Source organism: Rhea pennata, chromosome 1, assembly GCF_028389875.1.
Source record: "Rhea pennata isolate bPtePen1 chromosome 1, bPtePen1.pri, whole genome shotgun sequence".
NCBI lineage: Eukaryota > Metazoa > Chordata > Aves > Rheiformes > Rheidae > Rhea > Rhea pennata.
Window position 1 is genome coordinate 111,664,464 of NC_084663.1, and position 24,929 is coordinate 111,689,392.

A 24,929-nucleotide genomic window follows, 5' to 3' on the forward strand; every position below is an offset into this window, starting at 1 on the left:
AAGTAGAGACACAGCTGAGCTGTATGAAAGCTTATCTGGGAGCTCTTTAATCACATAAATATCATGTTAGGACTGAGCTACTACAAGTGGCCTCTCAGTAAGAATTTTTGACCAAGGCACAGTATTGTACTATGGCAGTTACATACCTTACGGCTTGCATCTGACGAATTAGACCACAGGAATGAGAGTTTGGGTACTACTGTTTTCTTCAAACATCTTTGCCATAGTGGCTGGTTATCCTTGTAACAGTCTCTGAGAAAAAAATGCACTGAGGCTCCTGACTAGTCATGCAGGCAGATCGTGACAAAGCAGGTAATTGAATTTAATTTGCCACATTCTCAGCCAAGACAGATTCCAAGAATCATTCAGGTTCTTTTATGGTTGGAAGAAGTTAAGATAATAGTACTCTGTACTATTACATAACTAGATACATACTACATACAGTACCTATACATTGTACCTATATAATAAGCTACACTGAGTAGCCCTTCATTTTTATTTTGTGTAAGATGAACCCACATTGGTAGATAATTGCATCCAGTAATTAATTGCAGCCTATCTGTTTCAGACTGACTTCAGGAAGCATGTCTAATCATACATTCATAATCATTGGCCATAACTCTAGACGCGATGGCGATGATCTTTAATCAGTTTATAACTAACATATTATCTTATAACTAGACATAGATCTACAGTTGTTACAAGCATCACTTAAGGTGTGCCAAGGAAATATAACTCTTTCTCATTTCATACTTTTTTCAGCATAGTAATAATGGTTGCCTAAAAATCTCTACTCGTTGTCTTTTTTCCTTCAATATCAAACGGGGCTGTAGCACATACTGTGACACAGATCACACAGTTCAAGCGTGGAGCTGAACTTTCTTGAAGTTCAGGTATATTTGAATCTGACACAAGCTGTTTTTTTTGCAGGCAGAGTCTAAGGGTCAAATAAGCAAAAAGACAAGGAATGGATACATTGTGGACAAAGTCCCAGTGTATCTCCATAGAAGTGAAGGAAAAATGTAAAAAATACTTCACTTTTTTAAACATTAGCATTCATATATTGGTAGTAAACTCTAGTCTCCAAAATGATCTTTGCAAGCTTGTATCTCCAGATTTTCCCTCATTTGAAGTATGGTGGCACAAGCCAAAGTTATCAAGCAATCACCTTTCAGCTGAGCCATCTTCACTGATAATACATGTACTTATGATATAATCCACTTCTAAACTAAATGTATTGAACCACTGTAACACTGACTTTGAGTGGTCAATATGCTGTACTTCAAAAACGGAATATCTATTAATAAATATTCACATTTTCAGTTGCAATAGCCATCTGGCAAGATTTGGATCATTTTGCATTACATCATAATACCTTGAAATATGTTTAAATGTCAGACTTTCTTCATTTCTTTCTTTTCACTAAGAAATATAATTTAACACTTTTTCTTTTTAACATGGATTCAGAAAAATAGACAAAGCCAATTACTGGAATTGAAAGCTTTTAACTTTTATAAAGATTATCCATGGTTTCCACAGAGTCATGCAGGGCTAGTTTTTGTGCTTATCTCTGCTTCTGCCTGAGCTCTTTCTTCTGCTGAGCCAGAAGTGATGGCAGTCCAACAGTATGGATATCACAAAATTAAATAAATGGTTGTGAAGTGTAATTAGTTCACTTGTCTATCAGCTACTTGTAGGCTATATCAAATGCAGTTTGTCAAATGCTTTCAGCCTGGCTAAAATAAGAATACTACCTTAGTAAGTTCTGAGCACAAGGTGATCTCAGAAAGACTGAGCTCCCTGGTACTTAGCTTTTCTGCATGCATATTTGCAACTATAGCAAATGCCTTGCAATTCACAAATGTGGAATCAGTGATGATCTATGGTTCCATTTAGATGCTGTTTTGCAAAGCAAACACTAGTGTGCTCCACCAACACTTGGTATAAATGTAGATCTGCTCTGCTTATGCTTTGAGGCAGACAGAAATCTTGTGAACATGACTCATGTGGTGCTAGTCCAAGTGAATAATTCCTTTTGAGATCTTTGGCTTTAGAACTGGAGACTATACCACATACAAAGGAAAAATTTAGACCTTGTCAAATATTGAATCAAAATTGCTTTGCATATTCATGGATCTCTCTGCTGCCGCTCCACGTAAACCTGTAGCAAGATTGTCCTGTCTGAGCCTAAGCAATGCCAGTATCTGCAGCTCTGTTTTTTTGTTTCCAGTCTTAATGTCAGAACAAAACTGATAGTTATAAGGTGCAACAAATTAAAGTAAGAAACATACTATTGGGTATAATATTTTGTTCAGTATGAAAGTAATCTAGCCATATGAATTTTTTTACCTTTTACTCTTGAGAAAGGAAGGGAAGGGAAGGGAAGGGAAGGGAAGGGAAGGGAAGGGAAGGGAAGGGAAGGGAAGGGAAGGGAAGGGAAGGGAAGATAGAAAAGGCATAGTAATGATTTAGAGTCAGAATCTGTCAGGCTCTTCTCCACTCCATTCCAGTCTACAGTGGAGAGGATCTCTTCTAGAGAGTGATTGTCAACACGAATCTTAATTTAAGTAGTTTACATCATGTGTTATGGAAGCTTACTTTTGTCCGCAAGCTATGAAAGTGTGTGGGGAAATACCTTTTCTAGATCAAAGGTAGTCCATCTCATGCAAATCTGTCAGCTAAAGACAATGAAGGTGGTTATCCCTTCTACTGTGTCTGAATATCCTGAACATTCAGATCCTGCTTACTGTATATTTGAGAAAGTTCTCAGTAATTATAAACTAATTCAGTAATCTAAGAAGTCAAAAGCAAGATTTTCCTGAGTTCATGCTCAGTACCTATGTCCTTATCATCAAAAGTATTTCAATATTTAATTTCTTAGTAATACTTAACCTCCTAATACTTTTGAAGTCAGGGTCTGAGTGCCTTTCGATTCATTAAACATACCTCTGAAGTTCATACTCAGCAGATAGCATGTAAGCAGAAGGCTGAAGGTTAGACAGCCCCAAATATATTTGTACAGTATAATAATTGAAAAGAGTTTAAATCTGCTTTGAATATTCATAAGTAGTAACATTTTAATGCTGGAGCTTCCTTTAGTAAGAGCTAAAGTAAGTCTTGAACGGTAACCCTCTGTTAACAGTGTGAAGGCACAGTTTTACAGGAAAAATGGAAGAGCAGTCTAAAGGAAAGAAAACATACCTCTGGATATGATAATTCCTTTCAAGAGTGAGGTCATTTCTAGCAAAAATGTAACAATAAAAATCTTATTTTGCATACAAGGAGAACTTGCCTGTGGCTATTACTTTATGTAAGTACTGTTTATGAAAACTAAATGTCAGGGTTACAGTCTTAAGACACTGATAAACCTGCAAGTAACCCTTCTTTCAATCTTGCCTAGAAACTCATTCCTTTAAACGGAGTTGGCAGAAAACAAGTCAATGAAAAACTTAGTATGTGACATTTCATCCCTGGTGTAGACCATAGTATTGAGATAACTTAGAACTCTTTCTTACTGATAAGTTACTAGAATGGCTTTGTAGGAATGTCTTCTTAACTTCTTTTGCATTGGGGAAAGTAATTTTGCACCAAATTTGCAAGGGCTGATATTGTGGTATATCTCTAAAGATATCAGAAACTTGTGTAAATATTTAAATATTTATCACTTCAGAATTACTGATTGCGCTGGATTTCAAAAGATTTAGCAATAAGTCTCATGGCATAATTTCAGTTTTATATTTTTACAGTTTTTAAAAAAGTTAGTGAAAAAACGTTTAGAAAGTTTAAGAAAGTTAACTTCACAACAGATAAAAAAAAAATCTTTTGGGACTTTGCCAAACAGAAGGGTAATTATTGTCTTGTCTGCACAGATGAGAACTTTTTGAGCCATTTCAAGGAGACCTCAGTATCTCCAAATCAGAATATGGCAAACAATGGCTTAGTGTGAGGATTGTTTGTATTAGCAACATATGATTAACAGGGTGATGAGGCAATTGAATCTGACTGATCATATGGATGAATTTGAACTATAATGCAAAGAAGGTTTTCCTAAGTTTATAGTCTTTTTCAAGAACACAAAGGAGTCCTCAGTGAGGAGTGCTCTGAACAAAGGTCTGGTTTAGCAGCTGAATCAGGCAGCTGGAAAAACTTCTGTACAGCTGACCTAAGTACGAAGTGGACATACACTATTTCAATTTCTATCTATGTGTTATTTGGAATGTGTGGTCTCTGCTTCAATTGTATCAGTAAACACAGCTGTTTTATTTTAGCCTTGCTAAAACTTAAAAAAATAGGATACTGGATATTCTTATAAATAGTGTCCATACTGGTAAATTGAAAATGCCAGAGAAAATTCCCAGGGCTGGAATTCAATTGTCTGTACTATTAACATGTGAGAATTGTCCCAGTATGATTTTGGCCTTTGCCAGTCAGAAGTCTCTGAACAAGCTGTAGCTATCTTTCAGGAGTGTGTGCATCAGCCAAGGATGTTGTGTCCATAGGTATTTTGGATGTATGAATACCCTATTTTCCAAGGTAGGAGAGTTTAATTGTATAGAGACAGTATTTTGTGCTTTGTTTGGTTTGGTGCTTTAAAGAACAGTCCTGAAACCTTTAATTTATTAGTAAAGATATAGCCATAGAGACCAGGCTTCAAATATATGTTTGCCAGGATATCTAAAGACTTACAAGATATTTCCCCCCCTTTTTTTTCTCCTTTATCTGCCTGAGCCATTTTGACAGCTGCTAACATAAATCTCTGTAGGTGGAAAGATATCATAAGTATAGAAAGCCCTGTGACATATGGCTAAGCGGTAGGGAACATGCCTGTACCCTAAGAGTCTGAAAGGCTGAGGCAAAGTGGCATAATGGAGCAGAATTTGTATCTGTTAGTTAATCTACTTTACCGTTTATTCCCGACTGCATAAGGCATTTGCAAGGTTTAGGTGAGGGTTTTTGAAAAGCTCTATCCGCAGTCCCAAGGTTAGAATTGCTTTTCACATCTGTATATTTATGTATCCAATCTGACCGACTTTTAAACTGCCTAATCTATCTCCCACCCAGCACTATTTCCCTACTGCTACTGTAAATGAAGGAAAACTTAAGTCATACAATACAATATCAATTAGTCTTAACAACTTATATCCAACATTTTGATTGTACAGGTGCATTATTAATGCACAAAATATATATAATTCAATGTCTATTTTTCCAAATCCTTAGTGCTAAAAACTCTCATCATATGGTTTATTTTGAAGCTCATTAAAGACAGTGGAAGACGGACTAGTTCCATGGAAAGCTTTCCAAATCATTGTTATGTAATTTAGCTCATAGGATTTTTTTTTTTTTTTTTTTTTTTTGTAAGCAATTTCCAACCCATGAGAGATCTCAAGATTGTGAGGTTGCACTAACAGGATATAGTATTACATTATTTTTATTGTTATTGCACTGCCCTTTGGAGGTGAATGACTTTTAAAATACACTTTACAATCTGTCTTGGACATGTCTAAGGATAACATGAAAGCTAGAGCATTTCACTGATATGCATGTTATTTCAATTAGTTTGTATAACTTCAGAAAACTGCCCTAGAAAGCAAAAGAGCTCTGTATATATCTTTTCTGAGGTAGTTAGAGTGTCACTAGAAATAACATAATGACGTTAATTTTCTAATCACTGTGGCATACGTATAAGGCATAGCAATTGATATCGTCAGCCATTTCAATGGAAATATGTCAGTTAAATTCTGTGGGTATATATGAGAAACTGCCATTCATATTATAACTCTTGGAAACATTTACTGGCATCTTAATTGCAGTGGTAAATTTGAAAAATATAATCTATAAGATTTATACTTAAAATTACATAAAGTATATTTAACTCTTCAGCACTTATTTTTTAAGGTTTTTAAGGTTACTTTTAAGGTTTTTAAGGTTACTTTTAGGTTAAAAAAGAAATTAAAAAAAAAACAACTTTTCTTAGACATACATAAAGGTAGCAAATCTCCAGTACTGCTGAACATTTAGGTTCTAGAGTGCTTTATATGAGCTACATTTGACAGGTAAAGAGTAGTATATCTAAAGAGTCTCTTGAATTGCATTTTACTATTGGAAGGTATAACATCTGTTGAGTTTCTGCTCTACAGAGCCATTCTTTATCTTTTTTCAGAAGAGGAAACAGTTTCAATAGTCAATAGATTCAGGAAAATGATGACTGTTGAACACAGATTGAAGGAAAATGCTTAATGTGAGTTCTATCTTATATATATTTGGATGGAAATGAAGTGCAGTTTAACTATCAAAAAGATGTAGAAAAGAATAGTTGTGATCTGTCTTGTGTTGACTGAAAAACAGAAATGGAAGGATGGGAGGATCAAAAAAACAGACCTATTACAGTTTAATTTTGCAAAATATTGTGCTGTCTGCCTATTCAAAGTGTGAAATTAAGAACTCAGGGGCAAATCCTATTTGTCTTGCTCAGAGCAGTTGCTTTGAAATCAATGAAGTCACATTAGTGTACAGACTTTCAGGGTCACGTATTCACCTTACACTGCTGAGCAGTTGAAATGAATAGCTTGAAATGCCAACTGAGCATTCACAACCCTTATTGGCTTCACATTGAGTTGTAAGTGCTTGTTATTTCCCCCAAACAGATCTTTCATGCACAAAGCTCCCAATAAAATCGATGTACTCTGCATGCCTGGGCCATCAGGAACTTCATCCTACTGTCTTTGATTTCTGTCCATAGATATTCATGTCTGTATTACAGAGAAAGCAATTTCTACTCATGCCCCACAGTCCCATATATGCCAGTCAGGTAACCTAGCTCAGTTGGTTAGAGCATGGTGCTAATAATGCCAAGGTAACAGGTTCGATCTCTGTACAGGCCACTCATTTGAGGGTTGGACTAGATGACCTCCAGAGGTCCCTTCCAACCTTACTGATTTTATGAACCTCTTGGAAACACTTTCCTGTTTACTCAGCTGGCTTTAACTCCTGCATGAAGACAGGATGGGCAAAAGTTAGGGCGTGCTCCAAGATCAAACTGGGAAGCATGCTTGTGTCCTTCACTATAGACACTTCCAGTGAAACAACTTGTGCTATCAGCTGCTTACAAGTGGAAGAAAAAAAAATCCATTATATCAGGGCTTTTAGGCAAGCTAAGTGTCCAAATAAAAAGTGTAGATCCTAACAGATTAAGTTTATTTTTCCAAGTAAGTTGGGATGACACTACAGTCACCCGTGGACAGGAACACTCCATTTCAGCCCAGATCTCCTTCATAGGAGATCAGGACTGGTTCAAGCCCCAAATTCTCATGTTACTGCCAGAGCCTGATGGTGCTTTGTTTCTCAGTCAAAAGGAAGTTACAAAAGAGATGTGACTCTATCGCTTTTAAAACTGTGAAACAGGCTATGATTTTCCTCTCTGCCCCTTACAGTTAATGGAGTGGAAAGGAGGCACTTCAGGCCAGATTCTTTATATATACTATATTTCACTACACTTTGATATAGTGGAAGGAAGCTTTTTAAAATAAAATATGTTGTATCTGTTTCCAAATGAATGACACTATTTTATTGCCTATTACTTTAGCAAAACATTTTGAGTAAGCTGTGAAATCTTGAATCACAAATGAAATCAGTTTCAGGGACCTTGGTGTAAACAGATTGCTTTCTGAATAAGCTAGGCCTTCACTGCACATCCAGGATCAGTACTTGCAACATTTATTTTAAAATACAGGGAAATTATAGTATGAAAAAGACTATGTGTGTGTGTGTGTGTGTGTGCGTGCGCACGCACATATATCACAGAGCTGTGATTTAGGCAAACTGAGAACTCCTGCAGAGAGCACTGCTTCATATCAGAGCAACGTGAGCCAGAGGAGAACATAACACCGAACATAACCAGAAAAATCGGAAAGTGAATCACTTTTTAGCAATGACTGTTTCTAATCAGAAAGGAAAGATTGAGAAAGACAGCCCTTATTAAGCAACGTAATATCTTAATATACTGGCCTATTAATTTTCTGACATCTACCAACTACAGTTCTCTTCCACCTTATGTAAAATGCACTTTTTTTGTTTAAGCTGCTGAATATTTTTTGCATAATTTAAGCAGCTGAATAAAGCGTTCACCTGCCTCTCTCTGTTGTTGTAGAGATTAGTTGGCTGATATTTCCATACCACACAAGATACACTGAGGAAGATGTCTACTTTTGAAGTTTTATGTTTCATATCTGTGTGACTTTGCTTAACAGCTGGTTATAGATGAATTTTAAAGCTAAAGTGTCATGTCTATATCATTACAATTCTTAGATTTCAGTACTATATTACTTAAACACAGTTAAAGAAATGCTTTAAATATTTTAATCATTAATAATAGCAACAATGAGCTGGGAAACTACTGTTTCTTGACTAATTTTTCATCAGGGAAATATGATTTACCATGCTAAAAGCCACATTGAAAGTATTACTCATCTGAGGAAATTTCTCTTACCCTGACATATGATGAGGTTTTAATGCCTGGAATATTGAACCTGTATATGGACATTTCTGAACCTTAATTTTTCTATTACTCCGTAATTTTGGGCTAGAATATTGCTTTTGGAATCTTATCATTTTCAAAGTAAAAACTGGGATTTTTGTTTCAATTTCTTTTCATTAATTTTCTCACAAAAATATTTTGAAAGAGTGTGTCCTGTAATATACTGGATTTTAACTAGTACCATCTAATAAAATGATAATGCTAAAATTACAGTGTGATATTTCCAACAACTGAAAAAATGAGGAAAGGAAGAAAAAGGTTACTTTATTACGAGAGAAGGAATTATCTGGATGAAAATATATAAAATGGTTAAAATGGTTATGATCTTACTACAGCAAACATATGCTTAATGCAGAGTTGTTTTTGCAAAAATCAGTTGATAACCATTCTGTCAAATCAGAGGCAAGAACTGGGAGTTCACTCCTACTTTGAAACACAACTGAACTCCACTTAGTTCCACTTTTAACTCCTCTTAGCTCAGCTTGACCCAACTTCTTCTGGTGCTTTCCTGTGTAAATTATGACAAAAAAAAAAAAAAAAAAACAAAAAAAAAACATACATCTGGGTAACCCAGACAATAACTTCTTTTTATCATCAGCTGTATGTCCTAGTTCTGTGCTACAGCAAATATGCTGAGGACATTTATAATATTGCTATTTTTTAATTGAAAACCTTTGGGTTACTTCTCAATTTATTAAAGATATTAAGCGCTAAGAAACTTCACACTGAGAATTACTGTGGTGAATATGCTATCTTTATCTCCATACCATCAAAGTGTTCAGAACAGATTGCTTGATCTCTGTTACCCTTCTGTGTTCTGATGTGATAAGCACAGGAGGAATTGTGCCAAGCCTGACTGGTACTCCAGCTTCTCCTTTGTGAACTGACTCCTGTTTGCTATTAGACTCTCAAGCTGAGCAGCCAAAGGGGCACTCAGGGTGTAATGAGACACTGCTCTCTGAATTACAGAGGGAGATACCAGGAAGATTCCCATTAATCAGGTTCCTATCCAGCACTTTTCTTTTTCCTGCTGGCGTGCTTTCCTGTCATCTCGTGGCTTATTTTCCTCTAGCCTCACTGTGAATCAGTTATCCTCACTAGAATGGAATATCGAACACTTTAAAAGACATAAGGTTTTCAGGCTTTCTTAATGACTTCCACTGATTTTTATTTATATGATAAAACACCTGAGTTTGCTTTATTACATAGGGATAAGCATGTGCATAACTGCAGAGATTTTTTTTTGTGGGTCTTTTTTTTTCTTTTTTCTGAATTTTGCAAAAGAGTTCCAAGCAGAAAGTGTAGATGTCCTCTCAGTTAGAATGACAGGGCTAGCAGTCTGGTCTCTAATCAATTCAAAGTTAGTTTTAACAAAGCACTTCAAAATGCTTTCAAAATTATCTCCCAATGAAGGTATTAGCTGCAATTCTATCAAAAAATCATCAAAACTAAACTAAATATTAGATTCTGAATAGATCTTTTCTTGCATATTTTAAAATGATTTTATGATGCTTAGCTCCTTAGCCTTGCATGCTCTGTTGACATATGCCATATACTAACACTAATATTGTTTTATAAGGACCAACCTATGTAGGAAGTTAGCTGCTTTTGCACTAACTCTTAGACTTGGAAATGTTATGAATTCTGATTTCTGTTGCTGAGCTGGACCATTCAATGGTAGTGACTCAATAGCTTGGCTAGGCTCAGATGTTAGACTGTTAAAACCTACAAACTCGAAATCACTCCAAAACATCAGACTTAAACCTAGCATATTACCTCCCAATAGATCAAATCCTAACCCTAATCCAAAGTCTAATCAAAACTCCGTGCTGGTCATTTAAACAGGTTACCCAGGCTGATGCCAGTCAAAAATCTGCCTTTTGTTCATGTCTGGTGGCAGCCCTAATCCAACATCGTACATCTCTGCCAGAGTGAACCTCTAACTAAATTTTGGAAAAACATTTGCCTGCCACCCCTTTCCAGTGCCAGACCTGTACCTTGAAGTGAATGTGTCTATTGAGGGAGATGAAGAAATTGGAATAGAATTGACTTTTAGAATCATGTCAAGAAGATGTGATGGGATGATTTAAAAGAAGCTAATTATTGAATTCAGACCATGCTCTAGCTTTGTGCCAGTAGATGTGTTATAATGCATATTATCAGGCAGCAGGAGAAATATTTGCTAGAAAGGGTACAATGAGTCGTGAAAGACTGATGAAAATCACTTGCTATATGTTTGGAAGGTCAGCTTGGAAAGAGCAACAAGATAATGCTATCTTGTATGTTAGAACTATAATAAAGCACTATATGTACCTAAAAATCCACTTCATATCCCCTGCAGTCTGGCACAAAGTTTTCACTAGTGATTCTGAGCTTAAGGCTCAACAATGTTTTTGCATCTTGCTTCACTAGTGTACTCCGGAGCTGGACTACAAGATAGTCACCCTTTTGCCAGTGTTGAGATGGGTCACTGAAATCAGAGCAGTGCTCTGCTGCTATATGTCATCATGTTGCTCAGCCTAAGAAACAGAGCCTATGTGAAACTGCGTCTTTCGCAAAAAGTAATATTATTTTTACCTTTTTCCTTACAAGTTATCTTTATAAGTTTCCTTACAAGGAAACTGCAATAAAAATTCGTTAACATATTTTGGTTAAATTAGGAATTAGAACGGCAGCTGTTACCCCAGCTCTCTCTGACTCTATGTCACTCTGCCCTATATAAGTATTACAGTGCTGTCTTTGTTTATATCCTTGCATATATCTTCCTTTACTCCCCTGATTTACTGTTAGACCACTGAGCTATTGTCATGTAAATTACTTTTCAATAAGAACTGAATGAAGGATGAAGAGGCTGGGCTTTTGCTTTCTGTTATTATTCATTGGAACTATCTGTCTGCAAGAAAATGTAAAACTAATGTTCTCTGTTTATGCAAGCATATATATTTCATTTAAACTGAAAGTGGATATTTCAAGTAAGTCTAATAGAGTAAACCAGCTCTGTAAAGTATCTTTGGCCAAAAGCCTTTATTTCCAGAAAGTTTACAGAAGAATTAGGTAAACACTTAAAAATTTGAAACTGCCTGACTGTAGTGCAGCAGAGTGATGCTAATCACTCTGTCCATGGAGCTTTGACAGATATTCTTTATGATAGGATATTCTCTGTCATGCAGTTTGGAAATTTGTTGAATCTGAGTAATGAAGAGATGCCCAGTTTGAACTAAACATTCACATAGAGCGAATGTTCCATGTTGATCAATGTCTAACTGTTATTTTTAGTACAAAATATACTAGCAACCTAAAACATTCATTGAAACAAACAAGGAAGAAAATGAGATATTTTAACCTTTTCAACATAATGTGTTTACTTTAATAAAGCTAATTACCAGTAACAGATGGAATTCAGAGCTGGCATTGATGTGGGCAGAGATTGGTAAAAAGCAAAAGGGTACACTGAAATTAAACTCTATTTACTTATGGAAGTGACCTTCTAAATGTGATCAAAACCAGTGTTGAGTACTTTTGAAAATTCCAGCTGAAGAAAATGTGTCTGATATATTAGTTAATAAAAAATGGAGAGCTATCACTAATTTCCTGGATTCTACACTACTTCTGAAAAAATATTTTTGTAATGTGAGTCTTTAACTCATGGTGGAGGATCTATGTAAATAATTTTTATTTTTTATTTATTAAATTTAATATTAAATTTATTTATTAAATATTTATTTTTTTATTTTTCATTTATGATATTACTCCTTACAGCAATTCAGAACCGATAATTGTCACAAAGTTGTCATTTCAAAATGAAATATCAAAATCTCTAGTTACAAAAAAAATCTCCAGAGAATAAATACCACATTTGTTAGTTTATGTATTCCAGACAGAGTAGCTTCTTTAAAGAATCAAAACAAACTCATCCAGCTCCACTTGGTCATATCGCCTCCTTCTCGCTTTCCACTCCAGCATCAAACTTGATAAAGCATACCATATTAAACTATTCTCTCTACTCTACAACTTTAAGTGTGAATGCCAAAATATGACTGATAACAATTTGTAAAACATCTCTAATCTGGTCTCTTCTATTATCAAATTGTTTAATCTAATTTAACTGCAAAATATTTCATTCACTACTTTGTTACAAAAAAAGAAATATTGAATTAAATTAACTTTGACACTCAAATAGTAAATCATGCTGTTTTCTGAATACAGCGGTACTCAAAGGTCCAGGAAAGGTAAGTATATTTTGTATTTGTATGAGAACAGTATGATATAATTTCTATTTATACTTTTATTATAGCAAACAGAGAAGAGAATAGCATGTATCATTTTTCATTCTATAAAGGAGGAATTCAATTTCTTCATCAATGACATGGATGAGGGGACAGAGTGACTCCTCAGCAAGTCTGCAGATGATACCAGGCTGGGAGGAGTGGCTGACACACCAGAGGGCTGTGCTGCCATTCAGAGAGACCTGGACAGGCTGGAGAGCTGGGCAGAGAGGAACCTCATGAGGATCAACAATGGCAAGTGCAGAGTCCTGCACCTAGGGAGGAATAACCCTAGGCACCAGTACAAGCTGGGGGCTGACCTGCTGGAGAGCAGCTCTGCAGAGAAGGACCTGGGAGTGCTGGTGGATGACAAGTTGACCATGAGCCAGCAATGTGCCCTTGTGGCCAAGAAGGCCAATGGTATCCTGGGGTGCATTAGGAAGCGTGTTGCCAGCAGGTGGAGGGAGGTGATCCTGCCCCTCTACTCAGCTCTGGTGAGGCCTCATCTCGAGTACTGCGTCCAGTTCTGGGCTCCGCAGTCCAAGAGAGACATGGAGCTACTGGAGAGAGTCCAGTGTAGGGCTACAAAGATGATCAGAGGGCTGGAGCACCTGCCCTAGGAGGAATGACTGCAAGAGCTGGGCCTGTTTAGCCTGGAGGCTGAAGCCAGTTTAGCCTCAACCGTTCTGTGATTCTCTGTGATTCTGTGAATGGAGGCTGAGAGAAATTATGATTTACTGAAGTTAGAAAAAAAGTCTTTGTCAAAACAAAAACTGATATTGAGTCCCAGTCTGAAATACTGCTTGAAACACTGTAAAAACTTTCAATTCTGATGTATCTGTGCTTTTGTCAAGCTGCCATTAGCTCAGAGATTATAGAGGACCATTCCACTAGAATGGTAATGCAGATGCTTTCTGAAAAGTAGTGTGTTGGTGTATCTCTCATTATATGTAAATAGTAAGTAGAAAGAACAGATGCAGTAAAGGACTTACAATGGTTATAATGCACAAAATATAATTTATATTTAAACAATTAAACATTTTGAATGGATTGTTCTAATTAACTTCCAGTGGAAAACATTAAGTAGAGTAGGTAGAGTTATCAGTAGTTTTGTACTGATTTATGAACCGTGCATGAAAATGTAATATTCATATTGTACTACGTAACTTAGATTGCTGTGCAATAGCTACACATGCGTCTGAGGATATCACTGGATGCACTTTGTAAGAATGAGAAAAAATGATCTATTAATTCTTAGAGACAGCTGGTTGTTCTTGTTGCATAATTTAATTAAACTCCATCCAAATATAATGGAAATCTTGCTAATTAGCTCTGGGAACTTGCTGAGCAAGACTTACAACCTATTGTTAGCAAGTGGATATTTTGCTTTGCATAAATTCCTGAGTACAAAAACTATGGGGCAATTGCATCTGGATTTCTTTGTGGATTTCTGCATTCTCTCTGTGACCAGACCTCTTCCTAATGTGCAAAGGGCCAAATCCCAAATATCAGGGATTTAGCTATTTTATTTCCGCAAGTCTTATCCTTCCTACAAATATACCTTTGAGAAAGATTTAGTAGCGATATGCTTCCATAGTTACATAACTCAAAGCTCAGCATATGTCAAAAGAGATAAAAGCAATGGAGTTTAATGGGAGCTTCTTATACCTGACGGGATGTATTCACTGAATCCAGATAGAGTCCTGTATATACCTTCTTTCTTCTCTTTCTCCTCTACCCTAGTTAGCAAACCCATAAGATGTATATGCACCTATATATATATGCACACATGTTGGTAGGGGTGTGTGTGTGTGCATGTGTACATGTACATTATATATGTACATTAAAAAAAATGGTATATAAACGTTAACATCATCCTGGAACAAGAAAGTCCATATGGTGCATCTAAACTAGAATAAACCCTCAATAGCAGTATGCCAGACCAAAGGCAACAGGGAAAAAAAAAAAAAAAAAAAAATACACTGGATCAAAAACACTAATGAAAAAATATATCTCTTTATTAGCAACAAAATATATGTACAAATATACACAGCCTAGTATACCAAACTAATCAGTCCAGTATAGGGAGCTGTTAAGCAAAGCATGAAAGCTCTCAGAGAGGCAGAAAAGACTAGCTCTTGCTTCTCTCTTTGGCCTCTCCTTCACCCAAGGCGCTCATCCCAGCAGCCCACCTCCACAGGGGCCCTTTGGGCCTTCATGGAGGCCAGATGCCTTCGATGCCACTGCCTGCCCTGGGGCCTTGCTCGCAGGGCTTCCTCAAGATGTGGCCTGGGGCCACCCTGAGCAGCACCAGGCCACTGCACCAGGATCAGACAAGCAGCCTTCTGGCGAGGAAAAGGGGGCCCAACACTCTGCTGGTCCCAGGCGCTGGCGTGCCACTGTCACACGAAGCGCTGCCATTTCTCTCAGCAGCAAGCCCTTGAGCCAGCCCGCGGCTTTCCACGCTGCGTGTGCCACAGGGAGAAGGTAGCACAGACTCTGCCTCCACGCGCCCCCTTGGCAGGGCGCAGCGAGAGTCTGAGAGCACCAGCAAAGTGAACCAGCAAAGGAGCTTGTGGGCTGGGAAGTCAGAGCTGCCCTGCCTTCTGCCTTGCTCCAAGGAGCCCTTTTCTACATCAGCGCTTGTGGGCAAGCTCGACCAAGGACCAATTTTGTTAGCTGTCGGTTATATGCAATTTTATTCATTTTCTATTATTGCTCAAAATGTGGTACTATCAAGCTATCAATATTTTATTTTTTGTTATCAACAATGGTCTTTTGCGATCTATTAACTTTTACAAATGTATTTTTACTCACCTGTTTCCACAGTTATCCACTTATATTTATGCTTTCAAGATGGCCGTTATGTTGTTGTTGTTGTACCTTTGGATGCCCCTGTTATGATTCTCTGTTTTCATTTAGCAGCTTCGCAGATGTAGTTTCCTGATAATAAATGTTTTACTAGAACAGTATATAGAATATAGGCTTGTATTTTAGGATCTTGGAACAGTGCACCGCTGAACAAATTTAATATTCCATTAGCATTTGTGTGTGTGTGTGTGTATGTGTGTGTGTATGCTTGTACGCTCTGTCCTTTCACTATAGCGTCAAACATCCCTCAGCTCTTTGAGTAGCTTTCTAGACAACTGAGTATGTGTTTCATTGATGTTCAAGGGTAAGGGTTTCTTTTTCTCTCTCTTTTTCTAAATAAATTATTATAATGTCTTGAAGTTAGCATATATACCTTTCCCTGTTTTTATTTATTTTTTTTTTCTGTTCTGTTCTCTGGGAGTTTATAATTACGGCATCTACAGTACATAGTTTGTATACTATCATGTGCATATTCATCCATTCTTAGACATTTTCAATTGTTCAGAGACATCAGTTCCTGCTTTTATAGTCTTTACCCTTTCTCTCAGTAAAATTCCATATCATTTTCAGGGTTTTATAGTCTAATTTAAAGACATTCAGCTTTGAATGTAGCCCAATCTGCCTGATAGATCTTTTAAATCCATAACTAGCCGTTCTTAAGGTCAGTTCTTATCTGGTTATTTAGTATAGCTATAACTGTAAGCTTATTGACGTTATATCTTTTAGAAACTAGGGTCTGTGACTGAGAAATTGTTATTTCAATTTTATTTGAAATGATCAATTTGTCTGAACAATTAAATCTGTAGAAATCAGTTTTTGTGGCAGTTTTAGGTGTTTTTGTGAAGGGTGTTATTATAAAACCTATGGCCTTTGGATAAAAAAAAGTAGAAGCTTGCAATTATTCTCTGACTACATGGCATGAGCAGTGGGCTTCTGATGAACTGTCCAGTGATGAAACAAAACAAACTTTTCAGATACATATATAGTGCTAATATTTAGAGTTGCAGTAGTTTATGCAGCTTAAAGGCATACACAGTCACTCCATCTCACAAGCAGTTTAAGAGAATTTGCCACTTCTGTGAAAATCGTTGTGTGTGTGAGAATGAATACAAAAAAAAAAAAAAAAAAAAAAATCTAGCTCTGTTGAGTTGTGTATAGCTGAATAAATGTGATGGCAATATGAAACTTATAGATAATTAGTTTTGCTTGAAGGCCATTCCTGAAATCTGTCCATGTTTCTTGATATGCACATTGTATAAGTTTTTATTTGTTATTTGAATGTTTCAGGGGTATAAAATCAGTTTGTTAGATGTTTTAAAGAATGGAAGACTAGCCTGCAGCATATTTAAATGCTATACAGTCGTGGACAAAGTTGCAATAAAATTAAACATCAAAATAAAACTTATGTAAAACTTAATAAGCTTAGCTTGCAAGATACTTTCAAGCATTTGGGGAAATTACTTTACCAGAAATCATGTTCACTATAAAACTATTATCTTCAGTACAGAATTGATGAGGATACAAACTTTTCCAAACAGATTTTTTTTTAGTAGTAGTTCTTACAGTGTGCCAAGTTGTTTAAGTATTTGCCTTATTACAGAAAAGCAGCATTAACTTTAAGGTTAACATTTAGTACTATCATGAATTAACATGATACCAGGAAATTATTTGGAGTGAAAGGTTAATGATCTGCATACAGAATCACTTCAGAGAAGACATCAGCTCTGTCAGGTTTTCCTAGACCTTGGCATGCCGTTGGAAGATACAGGCAATACACTGCCCATTTGCTTTCAGACTGTATCATTTAGATGTCAATTATGACAGGAGCAGCTCAAAAGAGCAGCACATTCCAACTCTGTTAGGCTTAGTGAGTTTTGTAAAGAAGCAAAACTAAACATTTCCAAGATTGGTTTCCATGGGTTTAGTTACATTTGTTACTCAGATACATTGGCAGCATCTTCAATCTTTTGTTAGTCAGTAGTAGAAATATCTGATTATTTCTCCAAGTCCTTGTCTTATAACTTGTTTCGTATAGCTAGATTTTTCACACAAAGCCCTGCTCTGGACCTTGACCTTTCTCCCTACCTTTTCTTCAGCCTTTTATTTCATACGAATAGAGTAATAAACTGAATAATAATAAACTGAAAGAATACATAAATTTAGCTTTTACCCCCAAATTAAGCTATGAGGTTTTGTGCAAATGAATTTGGGAGATTAAATTTGTAAAAGTAAATGGTGTAGATTTTCTAGTGTCAGAAGACTGTACTATAATCTGAATATTCAGAATAATGTTATGAGGAAAAGAGAACACACCATGCATGTAGAGCTATGAGTTTGTTTTAGTTCAGTTAAGATTTTAACAGCCTCGTAGTCTAAATTATTAGCCAAATTAATAATACTAACAATTATAGTGCAAGCAAATGCAGAAAAACTTCTTAAAATTGTTGTATAAAAAAACCTACTACCATCTATTCCTTTTTGCCTGTATTATGCACTCCCTTCCAGTGTCCCTCTGGGTCCTAGTCTTCCTCAAGAAAACTATGACAACTGTCAGCCTCTGGAGGCCTCCACCAGGAGGACTGTGATGTTCATGGTGGTTTGCTTCCTCCTCAATTTGAGTATGCTTGGGGCTGTTTTTATCACTGCAGCCCCAGCCTCAGGGGCTGTTAGTGAGGCAACAGCTGCCTGGGGCTGTCAGATCCTTCCCTCATGGCACTCACCAAGCTGCAGCTCAGACAGGCTGGGCGATGGGCATTTGGCCACGAGGCGACTGGTCAGCCCAGCCCAACCCAGCTTGGGACACGGCAAGCCCAGCCACCACCAAAGACTCTTCATGGGCAGGGCCCCTTTCCCCTGGTAATGTCAAAAATCTGGGCTATTTATTGGGCTACAGGCCTTGTATTTGATTTTGTATATGTAGATATGTGTATATGCTCTTTGCAAAAACCCACTTATAGCACATATAAGTAGGAATATATATGTACTGTGTCTATTAAAGTGATGGAAAATAAGAGTGGAAGTTGCTTGAAAAGACTGAGGGTAAGAGATTGTTATTGCAGAGATAAAAATCTATACTGTTACAAAAAAAAGATCTGGTTCAGAATTTCAGCATACACATTTAAAACTCTTCCAGGTTTAAAAAGTTTTGTGAACACACGCACATATACTTATGTACATTTAGCTCAGTTGGTTAGAGCTTGGTGCTGCTAATGTCAAGGTCATGGGTTCAATCCCTGTATGGGGCTACGCTGAGGGTTGGACTAGATGCTCTCCAGAGGTCCCTTCCAACTTTACCATTCTGTGATATATACATATATGTGTGTATATATATATTTAATGCACTGCTGTATATCTACTCAGGCTAGTGCTTAAGATGAACTGAATAACAAAAAGAGAATAGGTGGAGCCATTTCAAATGTAGCTAATACACACAATCAGGCCAGCTGAAAAAATAAGTCATATAAAAAATGGCCCTGGTATTCTCAGAAGACCAGGCAGGATGGCAGGATGGGGTTGTGTTGGGTGGTGCGAGGGCTGCTGAAGTGCCTGAAAAGACAAATTGTACAAATTGTTATAAACTAGTTTGTGTGTGAAAAACAATGTAAAATTGGTTGGGGGCGTGATTGTTTGTTTTGTTATTTTTTGTAATTTGAACATAAATTAAAGCCAAAGCTTATGATAAGGACATGGGGCTACAAACTGGATAGTAACTGGTCTTGATAAAGCAAAAAATCTTGTTTCAACAAAGCACAGTGAATTAAAAGGAATCTAAGTACAAGTTTATTTTTAATTGCTATCATGAACTGAAATCCCCTAAAATAGATTCATTCTGTCTTAGTATCTATCTCAGAGAAAACTTCCAAGGAAAATAAGTATGAACAGAGCTGCTATTATGCTAAATCTTGTTTTTACCTAATCTGGAGTGATTCCTTAGGTGTGATCTGAATGAAAGTTATCTTGTATTTCTCTGAGTAAAAATTGTCCTTTTTTTTTCTTTTTTACTCAACTGAAAAATATATTATTTTTGGATATACACTAATACACTTTAACCAAATGGGACCTATGTACTTGGTAAAGATGACAGACCTGCAGAACCGTGTTTCAGCCTATGTTAGCACTGACGTAAAAACAACACTTCAAATCAAAACATTATTTATTCCTAACTCAAAGGTACAAGGCATTTAGGAATATGGGTGTAGGTGTAGGGAATTGGCTAGACCTCTGAAAATCCTCCTTTTTAGCTTCATCTTTGACAGGAAAAGAAATAAATCAAGCAAATAAAAATTTGCAGAATGCCTTTTCTGCCCTTTTAGCGTCCTCTCTCTGAGTGTATATGACAGCCTGACAGTTTTACACTGGCGCAAATTGGGCAGGCTCTTTCTGCTGCTTTAAACACATTCTCTAACCTAAGGTGGGAGAAGTTTTACATCTCTTTGATCTCACACTAACCTGAATGTAATCAGACAACTAGGTTTATGATGTGATGATAAAGACATTATTGTCTTTGCTGTTTTAAATGGCAGTATTACAATAGCTAACTGTACCTGACTCCAAGAGATCCTTACCATTTATATTAACTATAGTACAGACATTTCAGAGTTTAGCCCAGTAGGTTAAATTTATTGTTTACTTTTGTTTGTCAATAAACAAAATGTGAAATCATTTTTCTTTTGTGTTCTTTTTGTTTCTAACAAGACATCCGTAGCATACTCATGCAACTGCACAAGGACATGCATTACTTAGCATACTTAGCATTTTAAACTTTAAAACAAAACCTTCTCTAGGGTATTTGAGCTATAAACAAACAACTAGACCAAGTCTTTCAATGCTTTAGAGAAGCATTTTCTATTGCATTTGATCTCTGCCTCACCTTTGCTTTAGAATGCAGCATTTTATTGAATCCAGATCCAGTTGTAACTGTTTGGGGATTACTATGTGAATAGGATTTTTGATAAATGAAAGTTTTAGTCCCTCTGCAACCTAATTTATCACTGAAATTGGAGGATTTAGAGTTTCTGAATATCTAGATGGTAATGAATTTTCCCAGGTTACTTCAGTTTCTCAAATGAAAGATACATTTAATATTTGACTTACAGACAGCAAAAAGGTTGAATCAGAGCAGATCAGAATCACTATCTGTAGAATGTTACAGGTTGATTCAAAATAATGCTCATCTCTTAAGCTCTTGGAAGCAGAACTTCTTCCTTTAGGGAACTGACGAATTTATAGAACCTCAGACTTCTAGAAAGCTTCCTTTTATCTGGCATCCTGTAATTTTCTTATATCTTTACCATGGAATATAAAGTGCTAGACCTTTGAGTAAGAAGCTGTGCAGAAATGTTGCCACCTTCAAGACCATAACAAAACTATTCTAAAAAGATTAAGGAAATATGAAATCTCTGAAGTAGCTCCATCTCTGGTACACAAGGAAAGGAAGTCTATTTGCTTGCTCAGACATGATCAGAATCTGCAAGAGAACTACCAAATGTGAAGTCAGACTGTCAGTTTTTATGACTATTACATCTAGAATTTTTCTCATTGTATGTCAGGGTATTCTATTTCTAACACACTAAATTTCACTTGTAAACCTTTAAGTCACTCTATATTTTTGGAGGATATAATAGACTAGTTGGTCTTTATTGCAAAGATTCTAGAGAGAAAGCTATAGATTTTATTATCATCTCAATTTCCTAAGTTTTACTATGAAACAGTTTAGTGATCCTCTGATGCTAGTACAATACAGCCACAGAGTCACCAAAGTTCATCAGTACTGAATGTCTCTTGTATGTAATATTGGTTTCTTATTCTCAGGAGTCCATTTTATTTGGACAGGAGGTAGTAGCTCTTCTATGTTGGAAGCTAGCTCAAAGAAGCAATTTAAAGAGGGAAATATTACTTACATAAAGGAAATAACATGAACAGACCCAGGTAGAGAGAGAGGATCAAATGCCCCTGAGGATTCACAGAAGGTGGATGATCAATCAGAAGCAGTTATATTCAGGTGCTTCTCATAAGTTAACTGTTTTGCCTGAATCAGTAATTCTCCAGTATTTTTTGTTATTAAAATGGATTGTTTTGTGTGTAAGGAATTCCTTTGTTAAGTATACTTTACTTGTCTTTTCTCTGAAGAGCTAACCAGAAGGCTAGAATCCAATATGGATGATTTTGAGGGAATACGCGTAAACGATGTAGCTTGTTTCTGAGACTGTGGCATAGACTACAGAGTATTAGGAAAGATGCTGGATTTTATATGGATCTAAGCAGGTAAACTGTAAAGTAACCATAGCTCTAAAAAAGAGCTCTGCTTATCCAGATAGTTAACTGTGGCTAGGTTACAGCATGTGTCATTCCCCAGGAGGGCTACAGACTCCTTTGCCCCACAGCAGAGCACTCGGTGGTATTTCTGGCTTGGGCTACCTCTGGGATCAGAATCATACTTTAAATGATAGTCATTAGAGAGCCATAAGGGCAGGATTTGCCCCCCTGCTACCATGTTAGCTGCCTCACAGTATAGATAAATAACCCCAGCTAATTATCTAAGTTCCTTTTATTTTCAAAGGAGAGAAAATGATATGTAAACTGGCCTTAAAGTAACTAGAATAATAATCTCTGGAGACCTTGTTGACTACAGAGGATGAGCACAGGCTGAATACCTTATTTCAGGCAGCTAAAGTGAAACAAGATGAATCTCATCAGGAATAAGGAAAGCAAGTAATGCAGGAGCACTATGTCAGGGCAAAGGTCTTTCTTCGCTTTTAGGTCCTAATAGGACGTGAAGTCCTGGTGGCCTATCCTGTTCATAAGGAGCCCTAATTCATCGACATGAAGAAAAGAAAATTGTGCTTTAATATTCAAAGTAAAATGGATATAATACTATAAAATCAAAATAGTTCTTGTCTTTAATGAACATTAAATGAGAAATTTGAAACAATTTCCTTTGCCTTTTTTCCCCAACACATTGTCAAAATTGACATGTTTCCTTGAAATATATTGATTTTAACAAAAATGAGTTTTCAGATTTAAAAAAAATGCCTGACCTTTTAGAAACATTTTAATTATGTTTTCAACTTACCCTTTCTGCATTTTCTCAACAAACTCTTCTGGATTTCTAGATCTCAATACATGTTATCTGAGTCTTCAGTTATTTACCATCTGATTTACAAGCTTGGAGTATGTTATTAATCAAAGGACAGCATTCCTCTCTCCTTGACTGCCAGGCAACACTCTGGAATTTATTTTTCAAAAGATTAGGTAGTGAGAAGAAAATAATTTGCTGTCATTGAGTCCTTGTTGGACTAGACATCATTATTCAAGATCCTGTGGAACCAAGTTTGTGACCAAAGTAAATCCAAGAACCTTATCTGGAAATACACAGTCCTTTGTATTTCAGTCTATTATTCATGGCTTTTATGGAGTCTTCATCATCCTTGCTATGACAGTCATTGTTCTTTCAGCCTGTAATCGGGCACATCAAAACTCAAAACAGGGTTTCAGCCCACAATTATCTCATCACTCTTACCTCTTGCCACGGGGGCACTAAATTTCCTTTTCCACTAGGAAATTCCATCTTTAGCTGGAATTAAGCTATATCAGCCCCTGCCACGATGCAGCCCCTAGCATCCCCTAACTTCTTTTGTCTTGTACTCCAACTGTCCATCTGCACTGCTGATCTGCAACATTGATTTATGTAGGTCTGCCACTGTAGAGGTTAGTACCTACCAGTTTCACTTCTCCAGAGAAGTTCAAAGTTAAAACAATCTTGCATTTTTTCAAAGTAATAATGTTAAATACCTGATAATAACACCAGAAACATATTTATTACAAACTAAAAGCATTAAAGAAGATAACGCACATTTAAAATATATCTGACAATAGACTCAAAGCTTAATTCCTCCTGTGAAGTTTTTTGGGGCATTTTTCTTAACTCTGACATTTATGGAACTCTATGACATTTATGAAGCTCATCTCAGATAGTAGTAAAAGGTTTTGCCCCTCTTCCTACATTCATCAAAATATGTATCCTATATATGCAGCTATGTGGATACAGATAACTTTGGAGCCGAAGCTGGACCTTTCCATACTCTTCTCCTTTCTAATTAATTTTACTGTAACATATTTATTGGTATTCAAGGTCTCCACAAATGTAAAAACAACCTTTTTGTTGTTAGGTCTGTCTTGTTCCTAGTTCGTTCTCTTTGCTCTGTTACATTCCCATAGCTTACAAGTGCAGTTTTCATATCAGAGTAACTTTATATTTAATGGTCCCATACACTAATATCCAACCAGACCATATTCATGTATGAATCTAATAGGACTCTTTCAATATTTTGGTTTCCATAAATGTTTATGATGATGCCATATCTACAACTATACCTGTGATATAATATTTCTGAAGTAAACTTTTATTTCTGAAATAAACTTTTATACCCCAACCAAGCACACATTCATTCTTTGTTTCTTATCCCATATTTTTCTCAGTGTCAACTACATGTTGAAATAAATTATGTTTATTTTTGTTAAAATTCCATCCATGGTTTTCCTGATGACTATTGGTGCATGGCTGGTGAAATTATATATGGTCGTCTACATCTCCTTTGTTAACAGTTACTCGTGTATTGCAGACAAAAATGAAAGTATTTTGCAAGTAAAGTTAATCTTCAATACAACTGTTGTAGCAAAAGTTTCAATACTGTTGAATAAAATGCAGTGAAGAGTTTAGTTTAATTACAATTTTGAATACAATGTGAAAATTGAATTATTTACAGTTATAAATAGAATTTTCCTGATGTTGGTGGACCCATTTTTTTAATCCTTGCACTCAACATGAAATGTCCATTAGAGAGAATTGCTGGAACTGTAGTGATAAAGATTGTGTTTATTCAGGTGTTTGTAAGTTTACAACCTTTACAAGAGCAAAAATAGTGTCAGGGATATTAGATTTTTGGAGATAGACAATTCTTTTGCAGGTCTTGATTGGCAGCTGCAGCGCCTGGGCTTAGTTTGGGGGTTCATGAATAACTGCAAGGACAAGCCTCTGCTGAGAAATAAATGAAAATTAGATTAAACTGTCTAAGTGTTCAATGAGCTGTACTCAGAAAACATATATCATATGATTTAACAAAATGTTACTTTATTGAACAGCAACAAAAAAAGGACAACAGAAGGATGAACAGGATTGCATACAATAGCTAGCTACACCTTTCCCAAAGTAAAATAGTATTAATAATAATAACAACTTAATGATACCATGTCTGATT